This window comes from Myxocyprinus asiaticus, chromosome 12 (assembly GCF_019703515.2).
Source record: "Myxocyprinus asiaticus isolate MX2 ecotype Aquarium Trade chromosome 12, UBuf_Myxa_2, whole genome shotgun sequence".
NCBI classification, from domain to species: Eukaryota; Metazoa; Chordata; class Actinopteri; order Cypriniformes; family Catostomidae; genus Myxocyprinus; species Myxocyprinus asiaticus.
Window position 1 is genome coordinate 16,657,202 of NC_059355.1, and position 18,680 is coordinate 16,675,881.

The window sequence follows — 18,680 nt, forward strand, 5'->3', positions numbered from 1 at the left end:
ATTTATGACACGGGTCAGCATGGAGTTCTGACTGTGAGGGTAAATGTCACGTACTGATCGCCGCTGATTGATCGCTGGCTGCAGTCACACACTGACATTCTCTCATCTTACCAGCACCATGTGTGTTTGTGTGTGTGTGTGTGTCGTACCTTCAGCCCACCAGCCGGATATATGCCAGGAATACACACACACACACTCAAGATTTTCTCACTTTCAGGGAAGCAGCTCTTGCTTGAAAATGATCTGCATGTTTCCAGAAACAAAAGTGCTGGAATTGAGTTATTTTGTGTTTATTACATTCAGATTAGTTTGTTTGTTTGCATGTAAGGAGCAGTGTTGGCATAAAAGCAATCCACTACAAATTACTAACCACTTTGTAATCAAATTGTAATCCGATTACTTTGCCAATTAGTTCATCGAAAAGTAATTGCATTACTAATTACTCTAATTTTAAGTTACTCTCTAAAATACTTTTCACAGAAACGTTTTTTTCTGCATAACAAGTTCAAAATAACATCTATATTTTAAATTTAATGTATATTTTAATGTCTATGAATAGAGACTCTTCGGTTGTCAGAGAAACACAAACAGATGTACATATGAACATATAATTTAAAAAAAATTATCTAAATAAAACTATTTCAGAAATGTGTAACTATAAAGGAAATGTACTTAAATGTAACTGTGATCTGATTAGAATTAAAAATATAATGTGTTACACTACTTTTCGTCTTAAATCATTTGATTAAAGTAACTAATTACTTTGTAATCGGATTACACCCAACACTGATTAGTATGATGAATGTGTCAAAAAGCAGAAAATTTTTACATCAGAATCCAGGAGTGACTCCTGTGTTCCATTCACACATGCAACAACAGTTTAGTAGATTCACTCCTACATTTAATCGGGTTGTCTCGCATAACTTTGCAGTTTTTATGTGGCTGAAAGATGCATTAAACTTGAAATATGTGAATTATTACTTAACTTAATTTTCATGTTTTAGGGATCAAATATTTTCTATTCCAAAACTACAAAAAGCCGTGAGATAGTGTGTGTTGTTTATGATTGCAGTCTTGTAACTGCTGTTTATTTCATGTTTTAACAAAACAAATTCTACTTGTAGGTGTTAAGAAATACGTTAGAATATTTGGTAAGTCTCAAATAAAAGGATCTTCTCTCAAAGTCAAGATAAATCATTCACAACCTATTGTATGGTCTATTGTATGATGTAAATAGTATCTTGAAAAATAAGAGCTTGATGGGGTCTGCTGAAAAGTAATGTTGTTGCAGAGGTGGAGCTAGTTGGTACATTTTGATGAACGATTATGAATAACAAACTTTTATTAACATGCATTGAAGAATCGTTCACAACAAGTTTTAAAAAGTAGGGTCCATGTTGACTGTAAAAACTGCCCTAAGTGAACTTCAAACACATTCTTTCTGCTTCTCGTCCAAAGCGCCCGTAACTCTCTTCCTGTTACTAAGTGCACATCTGTGTCCGTGTGTCGCCCAGCGGGGCCGCTCATGCTCCAGGTGACAGCTTTTCTCCAACACAGCCATGAGGGACTCGGAACACGGCGATGTCCCTACACGTTTCGCACAGTTAGAGGTGATTGGCTGTGACATGTGCTTGGAGTGCACTTTCCCAGTCTTCTGTCAGCTCAATGTGACACACACACCTGACAGGTCCACGCAGCAGCAACAGAAAAGGGAACACGCAAACAGCGGCTCTCTTTGCCTGGGCTGCAATGTCACAGGAAGAGCTGGTGGGCGGACACAGACGTGAGCGAAGCATGTCCTCAATCGCTGTAGCTACAAGGTGAGTTTCAGCTGCTGCAACGATTCATTCTCTCTTTTAGCTTGCACAGGTCTGGCAGACCAATGTGCTGTTGCTGTCACACACACGGTTTTCCTCTCGTAGTTCACCACACGTACCTTCACTAAAGAGGTGTTTTAACGAGTGTGAGCAGAAGGTGCGTTTCACCCTGTAGCGTGAACTCTCTCTCACACACCGGTAAAGAGTATGTCTGCCGGCGGTGAGTGGTCTCTGTGCGCTAGTAAATATTTACCAACCGCGCAAGTTCGTAAATATTTCCCAGGGCTTTTCCCCCCAGACGCGAAAAACTTGCTCATTGATGCCGAGAACGCACGTGTGTGTGTGTGTGTGTGTGTGTGTGTGTGTGTGTGTGTGTGTGTGTGTGTGTGTGTGTGTGTGTGAGTTCAGCCTGTATGGGGCTTGTTCAGCATTGTAGAAAGTGAATACAGTGAGTTTATCCGAGACAGCGCACTTGTATATAGCACTTGAATGGGAGAAATTGGAGCACCCATGGATGTTGAAAAGCAAGTCACACCTTTTTGATAGACACATCACCTGAAAGTGAACTCGAGAATATGCATGCACATCAGCTGGACCAGGCGGAAAAATAGTCTTTTTTAACCGTGCGACCCCGCGTCCTCATGCTCGTACGTTGTGTTTTGTCTTTGCTTTACGCTACTCAGAATTTTTATTTAATTTAAACTGACTTATCCCAGTTCAGGATACTCTGGGCTGTCAAGGTTGAACTTTTAATGCACCAGTTGTTTTGACAATAAGCCTTTATTTGCTTAGAAATCCTATATTTACTGTGTATTATCACATTGAGAATCAATGGGTTCATTCAAAAGCTGAAAAATGTTGCTTTCAGGGGATTTATATATGGAGTTAGGATGAAAATATGGTGCATTTCAAATTGTTCTGAGACCAGTGCAGACAGACAAAACACTTGAAGTCATTCACTAAATACGGAGCAAGGGAGCATCCTATAGCTTTCCTATGCAGCCAAGTGCATTCACTCCATACAGACGATCAAGTTCAGTTTCAGGCTGCAGATGATGTTTGCACCACTCAACATGTTTGGCAGACATGGGACAATGGTAATCAGCATATAGATTCAGAATTTATAATGTATAATTTTATTTTAACATGGTTGGCAGCAGGGTTTGATTAACACCCGCCAAATGTGGGTCAAAATCAGCAATGACGGGGTCGGTGCCTCAGGGGGGTGCACTAGGGGGCAGTGCCCCCTCAGCCAGACCACTGTGCCCCCTCTGTCAAAATGTTGTATTTGAACCAATTTTTATAATTTAGTTATTATCTTTTAAATGTGTTTTACTTTTTTTGCAAGCCTAAATATGTAAACTAAATTGTAAAATAAATCAAATAAAGCAAATTCATCTAACTATTTGTAGTGAGTAATTGAACATTTCAGGTGGAAGGTGGACTGCTCTCCTCTTAATTAGAAAAATGTTTTCTGCCATGTAAATTACATTTATTAAACAACATTTTTTAGTTTAGCTTTTTATTAATTTTGTATAATTTTGTATATTACTTTAAAGTGCTGACATGCCACAATTTCCGACACATGAATAGGCAAGGGATAAAGAAGCGTCTTCTGGCTGCAGCCCCTACTTCACAACATTTACCAGAAAGTGAACATATATTATGCATTCTACTTTAGGGTTAGTGTGGTTTGCAAGCCCAGAGACACTTTAGCAGAGACGGGTCACTTCTGTTAAAATGAATGGGAGAAATTGGAATGCCCAATGGTCACCAACGGTCAACAGATGTAGAAAGGAAGTCCCGCCTTCAGGTAAAAGAGCCAGTCACCTTTTAGATATATATATCACCTGTCAATCAACTCGGGAACACGCATGCACATTATCTATACAAGATGGGAAAATTTAGTTTTTTATCTGAGGTAAAGAAGCACAATTTATGATATCAGTGTAGTCAGATTTTACTGCTGATTTGAAATATGTTATTTGATTGTAATCTTGACCAACCATTTTGGAGATTTTGGTCTTTCCTCATTCAAGTAGATAGGAGCTGCACTGGCATACAAGAAACTGTAACTGTGAAAGCTTTCATTTTAATAGATTGTTTATTTCGAACATTTGGTGATGTATCATTTGAGCTTATGCAAGTGCATGTCTATCAAAGCCAAGACTTGCGTAATCCTTCCTCATGATCACGCAGCATGTTTTCATGAGCTGAATGAGAGGCTAATAAAAAGTAAAAATGTGACGAGACTGCAGCCTAACAGACTCGTGCACTGTGTGCAAGCCAGTCGCAAAACCTGAGCTGGCAACGCTTCACTTTTGGTTAATCGTTCAAGTAAACGCACCCGCTTTGCTTCAGTCAGGCTGTGCGGATGACAGCCTACATTCTGTGTCAGAACAACACGTGATGTAATAAGGAAAACACTACTATAAATCCTGGAGATTTCCAACCGAGCATACAGGTACAGCATATCGGCACAGCCATTGACCAGGAAAATAAAAAAATGCTACTCGCATTTTAATAACAAATACTATATAGTTAATTTTTTTAGAAAAAACTACAGTATTAACATTAACTTAACCACATAATGTGGAGCCGTCCATGGTCTTACTGGACTTATCAATACAAATGCCACTGTTAAACAATATAGAACAAAGGTAAATTTAATGAAGGGGTTAAAACTTCCATGAATTATGGACAAATTATTGACCCGTTCTATCCTACTCCTGTTCTAACTCGCCGTGTTTGCCTTCAGATATCCTAAAGGTGAATTAAATCATTAGGCCTGTGTCCTGCTAAACTAATATAATTTTTGTTCAAATAATATGTCCAAACAAATGCATGCAGTCACAGTCTCCAGTTAACTTTATAAATTTTTGTGGGGTGGGGGATTTTGGCTAGTGAAAATGCTGAATCCAGTTTGGAATGACAGCACGCCTCAGGATGTAGGTCAAGATAATGCAAACATTTATGCAGCACTAACGAAAATCTCAACCAACATGGAGGGCCTTGCAGAAATACGTAGAGCGACCACATCTATGGAGGCGAAACTTTCCATCCTGATCACAAGAATGGTTGAGGTTGAAAAGCAAATAGAGTCTCTGGAAGCAGCCAGAAAAGAGCTGCAGACTAACCTGCCGGCCACCAAAACTGATATGGATCAGGTGTGGGAAAGAATAGAGGATATGGAAAATCGAAGCAGATGTAATATTCGTATATAGATGTAATTAGTAATGTTTTGTTTGTTTTGTTCACAATTCTTATGTTTTTTATTTTGGATGTTGTCTGCCTTATTGTCTACGACAGACAAACACTTTTGGACATTGGTTCAGCAATTTCACACCATAAACCGGACTTCACATTCCTCAATGCCGACCCGCTGTTTACAAACACGCAAGCGGAGCCCTTTGTCTGGGCAGCACGGCCGCGGAAACGCAAAAGGGAAAGGGGAAACAGAGCCGGCGTTCTCATCAGAGTAAGACGCCGCTCAAATCGACCCCCGCTACCCACTATTCTTCTGGCAAATGTTCAGTCTCTGGATAACAAGCTCTGCGAGCTGAAAGCGCGGATCTCCTGCCAACGAGATACAAGGGACTGCTGCATTATCTGCCTTACAGAAACTTGGATGTCTGCGGAGATTCCAGACTCAGCCATTGAACCCACGGGGTTCTCCGTGCACCAAGCGAAAGACCTCTCAGGTAAAGTGAAAGACCTCTCAGGTAAAACTAGAGGAGGTGGTGTATGTTTTATGATCAACAAATCCTGGTGTGATCAGAGGAACGTTCATTCTATCAAGTCTTTCTGCTCTCCTGATCTGGAATTTCTTATGCTTCTGTGTCGACCATTCTGGCTACCAAGGGAATTCACAGCGGTCATTATCACTGCTGTGTACATTCCCCCACAAGCCGACACAGACCGTGCACTCAAGGAACTGTATGGGATTATAAATGAGCAGGAAACTGTGCACCCTGAGGCCACGTTCATTGTGACCGGGGACTTTAATAAAGCCAGTTTAAAATCAGTCGCACCAAAATACCACCAGCACATTAGTTTCAACACACCAGGGGACCGGGTTTTGGACCATTGCTACTCTCCCTTCCGGGATGGCTACAAATCCCTCCCCCGCCCACTATTTGGCAAATCGGACAACTCTTCCATTCTGCTTCTGCCCGCTTACAGGCAGAAGTTGAAACAGGAAGCACCCACCCTCAGAACGATCCAGTGCTGGTTGGACCAATCAGACTCTACGCTACAGGACTGTTTTGATCACACGGACTGGGAGATGTTCCGGTCCGCCTCTGATGACGACATCGAGCTTTACACTGATAGCGTAATGTGCTTCATCAGAACATGTGTAGAGGACGTGGTTCCGACCAGAACAGTACGGATCTATCCGAATCAGAAACCTTGGATTAATAGTGATGTTCGCTTAATGTGCGGACCTCCGCTTTTAATTCCGGGAACGCGGAGGAGCATAAACAAGCCAGTTATGCCCTCCGAAAAACTATCAGAACCGCAAAACGCCAGTACAGGAGCAAGATTGAAGGACAGTTTAACACCACCAACTCTAGAAGCATGTGGCAGGGAATTAACATCATCACGGACTTTAAAGGGAATAAAAACTCCACCATGAACACCGCTGCCTCTCTCTGAGCTAAATACTTTTTATGCTCGTTTCAAGGGAAATAACACCGCCCTCACGGAGAGAGCTCTCACGGCTGAAGCTACAGAGGTTAGTTCACTCTCCGTCTCTGTAGCGGATGTAACCCGATCCTTCCGACGGGTGAATATCCACAAAGCCGCAGGCCCAGACGGCATTCCGGGCCGCGTCATCAGAGCGTGCGTGAACCAGCTGGCTGGTGTTTTTACGGACATTTTCAACCTTTCCCTCTCTTTGTCTGTAGTCCCCACATGCTTTAAAATATCCACCATTGTGCCTGTTCCAAAACAATCAAAAATAACTTGTTTAAATGACTGGCATCCTGTTGCTCTGACCCCCATCATCAGCAAATGTTTTGAGAGACTAATCAGAGATTATATCTGCTCTGTGCCGCCTCTCTCTCTAGACCCACTGCAGTTTGCTTACCGCAACAACCGCTCCACTGATGATGCCATTACATCTACAATACACACTGCTCTCTCCCACCTGGAAAAAAAGAACACTTATGTGAGAATGCTGTTTGTAGACTACAGCTCAGCATTCAACACCATAGTGCCCTCCAAGCTAGATGAGAAACTCCGGGCTCTGGGCTTAAACAGCTCGCTGTGCAGCTGGATCCTGGACTTCCTGTCAAGCAGACGCCAGGTGGTTAGAATAGGCAGCAACATCTCCTCATCACTGACCCTCAACACTGGAGCCCCGTAGGGCTGTGTTCTCAGCCTACTCTTGTATTCCCTGTACACACATGACTGTGTGGCAACACATAGCTCCAATGCCATCATTAAGTTTGCTGATGATACGACGGTGGTAGGTCTGATCACTGACAATGATGAAACTCTGACACACTGGTGTCAGGAGCACAACCTCTCCCTCAACGTCAGTAAGACAAAGGAACTTGTGGTGGACTTCAGGAGAAAAGACAGAGAACACAGTCCCATCACCATCAATGGAGCACCAGTGGAGAGAGTCAGCAGCTTCAAGTTCCTGGGTGTCCACATCACTGAGGAACTCACATGGTCCATCCACACTGAAGTCGTTGTGAAGAAGTCTCATTAGACATGACGCTTGCCATTCAGGCCAAAGAGTTCAATCTTTGTTTCTCATGGTCTGAGAGTCCTTCAGGTGCCTTTTGGCAAACTCCAGGCGGGCTGTCATGTGCCTTTTACTGAGGAGTGGCTTCCGTCTGGCCACTCTACCATACAGGCCTGATTGGTGGAGTGCTGGAGCTCTGTCAGAGTGACCATCGGGTTCTTGGTCACCTCCCTGACTAAAGCCCTTCTCCCCCGATCGCTCAGTTTGGCCAGGCGGCCAGCTCTAGGAAGAGTCCTGGTGGTTCAAAACTTCTTCCATTTACAGATGATGGAGGCCACTGTGCTTATTGGCACCTTCAATGCTGTAGAAATTTTTCTGTACCCTTCCCCAGATCTGTGCCTCGATACAATCCTGTCTCGGAGGTCTACAGACAATTCCTTGGACTTCATGGCTTGATTTGTGCTCTGACATGCACTGTTAACTGTGGGACCTTATAGAGACAGGTGTGTGCCTTTCCAAATCATGTCCAATCAACTGAATTTACCACAGGTGGACTCCAATCAAGTTGTAGAAACATCTCAAGGATGATCAGTGGAAACAGGATGCACCTGAGCTCAATTTTGAGTGTCATGGCAAAGGCTGTGAATACTTATGTACATGTGATTTATTTCGTTTTTTATTTTTAATAAATTTGCAAAGATTTCAAACAAACTTCTTTCACAGTGTCAGTATGGGGTATTGTTTGTAGAATTTTGAGGAAAATAATGAATTTAATCCATTTTGGAATAAGGCTGTAACATAAAATGTGGGAAAAGTGAAGCACTGTATATACTTTCCGGATGCACTGTATATCTAAGTCACTAATTCCATTTAGCACTGATTGCTCTATTGGGAACATTTTAGTTTCAGATCATGCTTTGGTGCGTTTAGATATGTTAGAGAAAAGAAAATCATATGGATGGTGCTTTAATACAGTACATCCCGTCTACAAGACCCAGCACTTCAACAAATGTTAAAGAAAGAAGTTAATGTTTATGTAGAAACCAACTGTTTCTCAGTGTCCTCTGTGGGTGTGGCATGGGTGGCGCATAAGGCAGTTCTTAGGGGACGGATCATTCAATATTCCTCACTCATTAAAAATATCAAAGCACAGGAATTCATGGAATTGGAAAAGAGTATTAAAGTGCTGAAACGGAGCTGAAGTGCCAGATGTCATCCAATGTCAATCCAGAGTTGACTCAGCTAAAATATAGGTACAATACTATTTTGTCACAGAAGGTAGAGTTTTGGTTATTCAGGGCAAGACGGACATACTTTGAGTCGGGGGACAAAACAGGGAAACTTTTTGCCAGATTCACAGAGAGTTTTTTCCCCACCATCCCTTCAGTGAAGTCTACTGGAAGCAATAGATTTAATTCTGCTGCAGATATTAATAAGGACTTTAAAGAATTCTATTTCGATCTTTATAGTTCCACATCTTCATCTACTGATAAGGATATTAGCAGTTTCGAAGAGCCATTAAAACTCCCTAAATTGACAAATGATCAAAAATACTTTCTTGACTCAGATATTACTTTGGAGGAGCTTGTAGAGGTAATTAAAGCCTTGCCAACAGGTAAGGCACCTTGGCCAGATGGTTTTCCACAGATTTATTTGGATCTTATGGCACAGAACTGGGTCCACTTATCTTAGAACACCAACCATGACAAAAGCCCTGACAAAAGCCCTGATCAGTCTCACTCTTAAAAAAAGATAAAGACACAAATGAATGTAAAAGTTATCTTCCAATTTCCCTGATCCAGTTTGATTCTAAAATTCTGGCTAATCGATTAAACAGAGTAATTACTTCTTATACATATAGATCAAGTGCGATTTATTCGTGGTCGTAGTTCTTCTGAAAATATTAGACGTTTTATAAATATTATGTGGTCATTAGCAAATGATAAGACCCCAATCGCTGCCATCTCACTTGACGCCGAGAAGCCATTTGATATGGTGGAATGGGACAAAATCTTTTTAAGATTTTGGAAATGTATGGGTTTGGGAACACTTTTATTGGGTGGATTAAGTAATACTATAAACAACCGTCAGCGGCAGTGCAAACTAATGGATTAATTTCAGATTATTTTTGTCTTGGTAGAGGAACCCGGCAAGACTGTCCTCTCTCCCCTTTGCTGTTCTGTCTTGCCCTGGAACCATTAACAGCCACTATAGTATAAGAAAAGAGGATTATTTTCCAGGTATTGCAGCAGGAGGTGTGGTGCACAAACTTTTACCCTACGTAGATGACATATTATTGGTCTCCGACCCAAGAAGGTCTATGCCTAATCTCCATAGAATCATTAATTCTTTCTCCAGATTTTTGGGATACAGGGTGAATTAGTCTAAATCGGAAGCTCTTGATCTGACAGCATACTGCCCCACCACAGCTTTCTAACCTGCCATCTTTCAATGGCCCAAGCAAGGTATTAGGTATTTAGGCATTTTATTTCCAGCAAATCTGAGAGATTTAGTTGAGATAATTTTGACCCATTAATGAAAAGGTTCTTGTGCGATGTTGATAGGTGGTCTACTCTACAGTTGTCTATGACTGGGAAGGTCAATGTTATAAAAATTAATTGTATCCCCAAATTAAATTATCTACTGCAGTTTCTCCCTCTAGAAGTTCCTCTTTCTTATTTTAAACAATTTGATAGAATGTCTACACTGTAAAAAAAAAATCCTGTTAAATTTATGGTAAAAAACTGGCAGCTGTGGTACCAAAAATATGGTAACCACTTTTCAGACTTTACGGGATGTAATTTTGATGCCTGTATATTTTACGGTGCATTATCGTCGTTTATATTATTAAATAATAAACTTGATATTAACCTTCTGAAAATGTAAAAATCTGCTTTTTACTTTATAATGTATTGTTAATCACTGTAGTAATTACAGAAAGACATGATGACATGAAGTTCATCAATAGTGGCCCTCCCGGAAGCAATGACCAAATATAGCTGCAAGCAGCAATGACGGGCCCAAGCACCATGGGTCCATTTCCACTCGGTGGCTTTTAGAAAAACAATGCATGATGAACACAGTAACGACTCAACATTAATGTAAACTTGGACCCTAATCATACAATGAGTAATAGATACACTATATTGCCAAAAGTATTCGCTCACCCATCCAAATAATTGAATTCAGGTGTTCCAATCACTTCCATGGCCACAGGTGTATAAAATGAAGCACCTAGGCATGTTGACTGCTTCTACAAACATTTGTGAAAGAATGGGCCGCTCTCAGGAGCTCAGTGAATTCCAGCGTGGTACTGTGATAGGATGCCACCTGTGCAACAAGTCCAGTCGTGAAATTTCCTCACTACTAAATATTCCACAGTCAACTGTCAGTGGTATTATAACAAAGTGGAAGCGATTGGGAATGACAGCAACTCAGCCACGAAGTGGTAGGCCACATAAAATGACAGAGCGGGGTCAGCGGATGCTGAGGCGCATAGTGCGCAGAGGTCGCCAACTTTCTGCAGAGTCAATCGCTACAGACCTCCAAAGTTCATGTGGCCTTCAGATTAGCTCAAGAACAGTGCGTAGAGAGCTTCAAGGAATGGGTTTCCATGGCCGAGCAGCTGCATCCAAGCCATACATCACCGAGTGCAATGCAAAGCGTCGGATGCAGTGGTGTAAAGCACGCCGCCACTGGACTCTAGAGCAGTGGAGACGCGTTCTCTGGAGTGACGAATCACGCTTCTCCATCTGGCAATCTGATGGACGAGTCTGGGTTTGGCGGTTGCCAGGAGAACGGTACTTGTCTGACTGCATTGTGCCAACTGTGAAGTTTGGTGGAGGGGGGATTATGGTGTTGGGTTGTTTTTCAGGAGCTGGGCTTGGCCCCTTAGTTCCAGTGAAAGGAACTCTGAATGCTTCAGCATACCAAGAGATTTTGGACAATTCCATGCTCCCAACTTTGTGGGAACAGTTTGGGGATGGCCCCTTCCTGTTCCAACATGACTGCGTACCAGTGCACAAAGCAAGGTCCATAAAGACATGGATGAGCGAGTTTGGTGTGGAAGAACTTGACTGGCCTGCACAGAGTCCTGACCTCAACCCGACAGAGCACCTTTGGGATGAATTAGAGCGAAGACTGCGAGCCAGGCCTTCTCGTCCAACATCAGTGTCTGACCTCACAAATGCGCTTCTGGAAGAATGGTCAAAAATTCCCATAAACACACTCCTAAACCTTGTGGAAAGCCTTCCCAGAAGAGTTGAAGCTGTTATAGCTGCAAAGGGTGGGCCGACGTCATATTAAACCCTATGGATTAAGAATGGGATGTCACATAAGTTCATATGCGTCTAAAGGCAGATGAGCAAATACTTTTGGCAATATAGTGTATATGCCACTATTCCAGTTTGACTACAACTTCATGTAATTTAATCCTTGCCATGACAACACTATTAATGCTATCAAGTGTCCCTTCAAAATTTTCCATCCACAGTGTCTAAACAATTTAGAAGCTATTTAAGTAAATGTCAGAGGACTATTTCAAAGTCTGTTGTAAGTGCCACACTTCCTGCTGCAAGCTGGTGGCGCTCTGACTGCAACCCACAATAGCACATCCATGTGATTAGCCCCCAAGAAAAAACACACACTCAATTTTGATCTAAATCACACAATGCACGCAGAAGATATGTGACACTTCCTGTTTCCCTATTTTTGCCATTAATTTAGTGAATCGCCATGGCAACACCGTTCAATATTTAAAAATCTGTTCGCAATTTAGCATCTTCGATGTCTTGGCATAATGTTGTCTAAATGTGGTGATAGTCTCATGAATAACCTAGGAGGAGTATTTAAAAGTTCAAAGAATTCAGAGAATATATCTATTTATCTATCAATTTTTAATTGTAATTTTAAATTATTTGCTAATTGATTAATTTGACATTTTTGCTATCATTTAATTATTTATTGAAAAAAATATGATTATATTGTATTATTATATTATATATTGATTATATTTTAATGAAGTTATTTACCATTTTTATTTATCCATAAACCAGCTTTAAATTAAATTAACAAATGTAATTCATGGCATTAGGTGTTAAGATAGTCTAAGTAGATTTTAATGAGCACAGAAGTCATTTAGGCTTGTAATTTCGTTGCAATTTCATTTTTTTCTCTGTTCACTGTCAAAATAAATGAAGTACATTAAATTTGAGTCTGCATTTGTTATTCATACGCACAACTGTTTAAATAGCCTCTAAATTAATGTTGGGCAAATGATGACATAAATTAAGTTAGAATAATACATGTTCGCCCATAGAATAATTATTCAAAGTATATATTACCAACTGGTTACCAACAAACTACTATTTGTCATGGTTTCGGCATTTGTGCCGGCTCATACTGTTGTTTGATTTTCTCTCTCCCTCGTGTCTCACAGGTGGAGCTGGCACGCGATCAGCGTTTCCATGGGAACGGTGATCGATCTTGGGGAGATGCTGATCACAGCAATGATTTACTCACCCGTTACCATCTGCTTCACTCTGATTGCACTCCCTACTTATTCCTTGTGTGTCACCTTGTTATTTGCCCGTTTATTGTTCACTGTCATGTTAAATGTGCTCTCGTGTAGTTGGAGCATGCTCGTGTGTCTGTTGGTTGCCCCTCTTTAGAGGTGCGGTTACCTTCCTGCTTGCCGTCACCCTCGCCAGTTCTGTGCCCAGTTCATGTGGAGGAGGATTCCTCATTCTCTGCCTGCGTCTTGGGGACTATATCATCTAGGATTTGCTTCGCAACACACCAGCTTCAACGGACTCTCTTCAGATTGTTCCTGACTTCCAAAAAGCACACACTTATCAAACGAACACACCCTTCACTAGCCCATTGCGGCTCGCTGGATTTTAGCCTTCTGCAGCTGGCGTACCTTATTTTGACATTGAGAACTTTGTTAATAAAACCACTGAAATGTCATCTCTGCTTTTGTGTCCTTTGTGTCCCCCGTGACACTACTGAACCATGACCTTGCCACAACATTATCATGACGGACTTGCACTGCTCAAAAGTTACATTGTGGCAACATAATCAGTTACATTGGCACAACTAAAGTTTGGTCATCAAATTACAGTGTAGTTAGGAAATGGCCACGTAATTTGGCTAGCTGGAATTACAAAATGGCTGAATTTGCTGCTACTTTTCTCAAATTTTGCAATGCAATTTGCTGCATTTTTGGGATTATTTTGCAGTGAAAACTCACAAATTATAATTATATACATCTGTAATTGTGTTAATTACATTGTACATGCAATTACATGTAAATATTTTAATGCATAATAACTGAATATGCAGTTAGCAACCAAAAAAAAAAAAAATGCACACAAAACTAGCATATATTTAGGTGAAAGCTGTGGGTATTGAAAGACCCTTAATTATTTTTGTATTATAATTTTCTGCCTCAGAGAATGTAATAAAACTTAAGTTTAAAATAGACGTACAATAAATCTGTAAGCTAAAAACACAAATGAGGATTCAATAATTAGGGATGTTGCCATATTACATGGTCTGATATTTAAATCTGGTATATGGCCATATACAGCCGTGGCCCGTGCATTTTAAGTCTAGGCATTCAGTGCGATTCATGCCATTAAGAAAACACAGTTTCACAACAAATAAGACACCGTATGCCTATCATACATTATGTGGCAGTCAACTAATAATACCAATTGACATTTTAAAAACACGTCCACACACGAAAGCCAGAACCAAGAAGTTCTAATACCAAGAAAAAGCTCTCTAACAATATTTGCAATTTAAATTTTGCTTGCAATAAATTGTTTCGTCAGGGTACACGGTTACTTTTCAAAACTTGATAAGATACTGAATGCTCAAGCAGCCAAATTTACACTTAGAAAACGTCATGGTTACTGGTGTAACCTCCGTTCCCTGATGGAGGGAACGAGACGTTGGTGTCGATGTAGTGACACTAGGGGTCACTCTTGGGAGCCCGAGACACCTCTGGTCTTTGATAAAAGGCCAATGAAAATTGGCGAGTGGTATTTGCATGCCACTCCCCCGAACATACGGGTATAAAAGGAGCTGGTATGCAACCACTCATTCAGGCTTTACGCTGAGGAGCCGATATAAGGTCCGGCCATTTCAGCGGGTAGTTCAGCGTTGTGGCAGGAGGGACCAACGTCTCGTTCCCTCCATCAGGGAACGGAGGTTACACCAGTAACCATGACGTTCCCTATCTGTCACTCACTCGACGTTGGTGTCGATGTAGTGACACTAGGGGTCCCTATACAAAACACCACAAGGCTGAACTGTGTTACGTGAACTGGCGGTGTGTGGTGGGCAGACCTGCTGTGTGCCTCATAGCCAGCACACCAGGTCGACACGTAACCTCCCCAACGCAGTTATGAGTGTCGAACGGCCCCTTTTGGGGACAAGTCGACTACCCAAAGATAGAGACGGGCTTAACCCACTCGTGGCCTCTTTTCCCCTTCTCTTTTTCCACTCCCTAAAAAAGAAGGGGGATTATCCGACTGGGCCGCCAGGTCTAGTCGGGGGGTGTCCCTCCCAAGGGGAGGACACCGCGGAGACCACACCTCGCCCCAGAGAGGGGGGGATATTTAAGTGGAAAAATACGTCACATGGTCTTTCCAACCATGTGGAGAGCCTTCAAGGTAGATCCTGCCCAATGGGGGAGGAGGTACTACAACATGGAGACTGGGGCAGAGGGGCTCTGCCCAAGGAAGACGCAGTTTGCCAGCAGGGAAACGAATTAGCGGAAGATATAGATCGCATGGGGTTAGCCTTACAGGGAACCGCCACATGCGGAGCACCTACCCCAGAATCGGGCTCTTAGTCAGCGCGTGTACTGGGCCGGCAGTGAGTCTCTCCGAAAACTCGACTGCCACAGAGCTCGGAGGAAGTCAACCAGGAACAAGTTTTGTGAACACTACTGGGAATTAACAGCGCACGTCTTCAGCTCAAAAGGAGGTGGAAGGCGCTATGTGCAAGCGATACACCCGGCCGGCTATCCCGGGCTTATCCGCTTAAGTTGCGTGCCACTACCTGGGACGAAACCAGTTCCACCCAGAGGTTGTAGAACCTTGCAAAGGTGTTGGGTGTTGCCCAGCCCACTGCTCTACAAATGTCTGTTAGAGAGGCACCTCTGGCCAGGGCCCAAGAAGCCGCTACACCACGGGTAGAATGGGCTCGTAGCCCTACCGGGGGCGGCATGTCTTGGGCGAGATATGCCATAGATATGGCATCAACAAGCCAGTGGGCGATCCTCTGCTTGGAGACAGCGCTTCCTTTCCGCTGTGCACCAAAGCAGACAAAGAGCTGCTCAGAGAGTCTAAAGCTCTGTGTGCGATCCAAATAGATGCGCAAAGCGCGCACCGGACACAGCAACGCCAGGGCTGGGTCTGCCTCCTCCTGGGGCAGCGCTTGCAGGTTCACCACCTGGTCCCTAAAAGGAGTGGTGGGAACCTTGGGCACATAGCCCGGTCGGGGTCTCAGGATCACGTGAGAATAGACCGGACCGAACTCCAGGCACGTTTCGCTGACAGAGAACGCTTGCAGGTCACCTACCCTCTTGATGGAAGTGAGCGCAGTCAGGAGGGCAGTCTTCAGGGAGAGTGCCTTAAGCTCGACTGACTGCAAAGGCTCAAAGGGGGCTCTCTGTAGGCCCTGAAGAACTACGGAGAGATCCCATGAGGGAACGAGGGGTGGTCTGGAGGGATTCAGCCTCCTGGCGCCTCTTAGGAACCTGATGATCAGGTCGTGCTTCCCTAAGGACTTACCGTCAACTGCGTCGTGGTGTGCTGCTATGGCAGCAATGTACACCTTCAAGGTGGAAGGGGACAGCCTCCCTTCCAACCTCTCCTGCAGGAAGGAAAGCACTGATCCAACTGCGCATCTCTGGGGGTCTTCGTGTCGAGAAGAACACCACTTAGCGAACAGATGCCACTTCAAGGCATACAGGCACCTCATAGAGGGGGCCCTAGCCTGAGTGATCGTGTCTACCACCACGGGTGGTAGGCCACCTAGGTCTTCCGCGTCCCGTCCAGGGACCAGACATGGAGATTCCAGAGGTCTGGGCGCGGGTGCCAGAGGGTGCCCCGTCCCTGAGAAAGAAGGTCCTTCCTCAGGGGAATTTGCCCGGGGGGAGCTGTCGCGAGGAGCGTGAGGTCCGAGCACCACGTCTGGGTGGGCCAGTTGGGTGCTTACCAGGACGACCTTCTCCTCGTCCTCCCTGACCTGATGAAGGGAACGAGACATTGTGTCGATGTAGTGACACTAGGGGTCACTCTTGGGAGCCCCGAACACCTCTGATCTTTGAGGAAAGGCCAATGGGAATTGGTGAGTGGAATTTGCATGCCACTCCCCCAGACATATGGGTATAAAAGGAGCTGGCGTGCAACCACTCATTCAGGTTTTGTGCTGAGGAGCCGAGACAAGGTCCCGGCCATTTCAGTGGGTAGTTCAGTGTTGTGGCAAGAGGGACACAATGTCTCGTTCCCTCCATCAGGGAACGGAGGTTATGAAAGTAACCAGGACCTTCCCTATCTGTCACTCACTCGACGTTGTGTCGATGTAGTGACACTAGGGGTCCCTATACAAAACAGCACAACAACTGAACTGTGTTATGTGGACTTGCAGTGCAAGATGGGCAGACCGCTGTGTGCCTCGTAGCCAGCGCACCAGGCCGTAACGTAACCTTCCCCAATGCTCCTACGAGCGTCGAATGGTTCCCCGTACCTGGGGATAAGTCGACTGCCCAAAAAATGGGGACAGGCTAGCCCAGCCGTGGCCTCTTCTCCTTTTTTTCTCCCAAAAAGAGTGGAAATCGTTAACTGACTGGGGGGAAGACACCGCGGAGACCACACCCCACCCGGAAGTAATCCATCGTGACAGCACGTCCGCCACGGTATTGAGGTCGCCCAGGATATAAGTGGCTCGCAAAGACTTGAAGTGCTGCTGACTCCAGAAGAGGAGACGGTGGGCGAGTTGCGATATGCAACGGGAGCGTAGGCCACCTTGGCGGTTGATGTACGCTACCATCGCCATGTTGTCTGTCTGGACCAACACATGCTTGCCATGGATCAACGGCCTGAGCCTCCACAGGGCGAGCAGCACTGCCAGCAACTCGAGGCAGTTGATGTGCCAACGCAGTTGCGGGCCGGTCCAAGAGTCGGCGACTGCGTGCCTGTTGCATACGGCGCCCCAACCTGTCTTGGAGGTGTCCGTTGTGACAACGATACACCTGGATACCTGCTCTAGGGGAACTCCAGCCCATAGAAATGCCAGGTCCAACCAAGGGTTGAAGAGGTGACGACAGATTGGCGTGATGACCACACGATTTTTCCCGTGGTGCCATGCCCATCTCAGGACTCGAGTCTGAAGCCAGTGCTGAAGCGGTCTCATATGCATCAACCCGAGTGGTGTAGCCACCGCTGAGGATGCCATATGCCCCAGGAGCCTCTGAAAAAATTTCAGTGGGACCGCTGTTTTCCGTCTGAGCACCTTCAGATAGTTCAGCAATGACTGCGCGCCCTCGCTTGTGGGGCACGCCGTCATTGAGACCGAGTCCAACTCCAAACCGAGAAAAGAGATGCTCTGAACCGGGGAGAGCTTGCTCTTTTCCCAGTTGACCCGAAGCTCCAGCCGGCTGAGGTGCCTGAGCACCAGATACGTGTGCGCACATAAAAAATACCAAGAGTGAGCTAGGATTAGTCAGTCGTCGAGATAGTTGAGGATGCGGTCACCCACTTCCCTTAGCGGGGCAAGGGCTGCCACTGCGACTTTCGTGAAGATGCGAGGGGACAAGGACAGGCCGAAGGGGAGGACTTTATACTGGTACACACAGCCCTCGAAGGCAAACCGCAAGAAGGGTCTGTGTCGAGGCAAAACTGAGAAGTGAAAGTATGCGTCCTTCAGGTCTACCGCCGCGAACCAATCTTGATGCCAGACGCCCCTAGAGCGCCATTCCTGCCGTAAGGGAACAGTGGTTGGGAACTTGGAGTTCAATGCATTTTTCTTTTCTCATATTAATTTCACACTTGTCTATTACACATATGTGGTCTTGTTTCATGAATCCAGCGTGTACTTTTTTCGCAATCTACCTTGCAAAAAAGAAAGTGAAATGTTGCCCCGGTAAGGGGCAC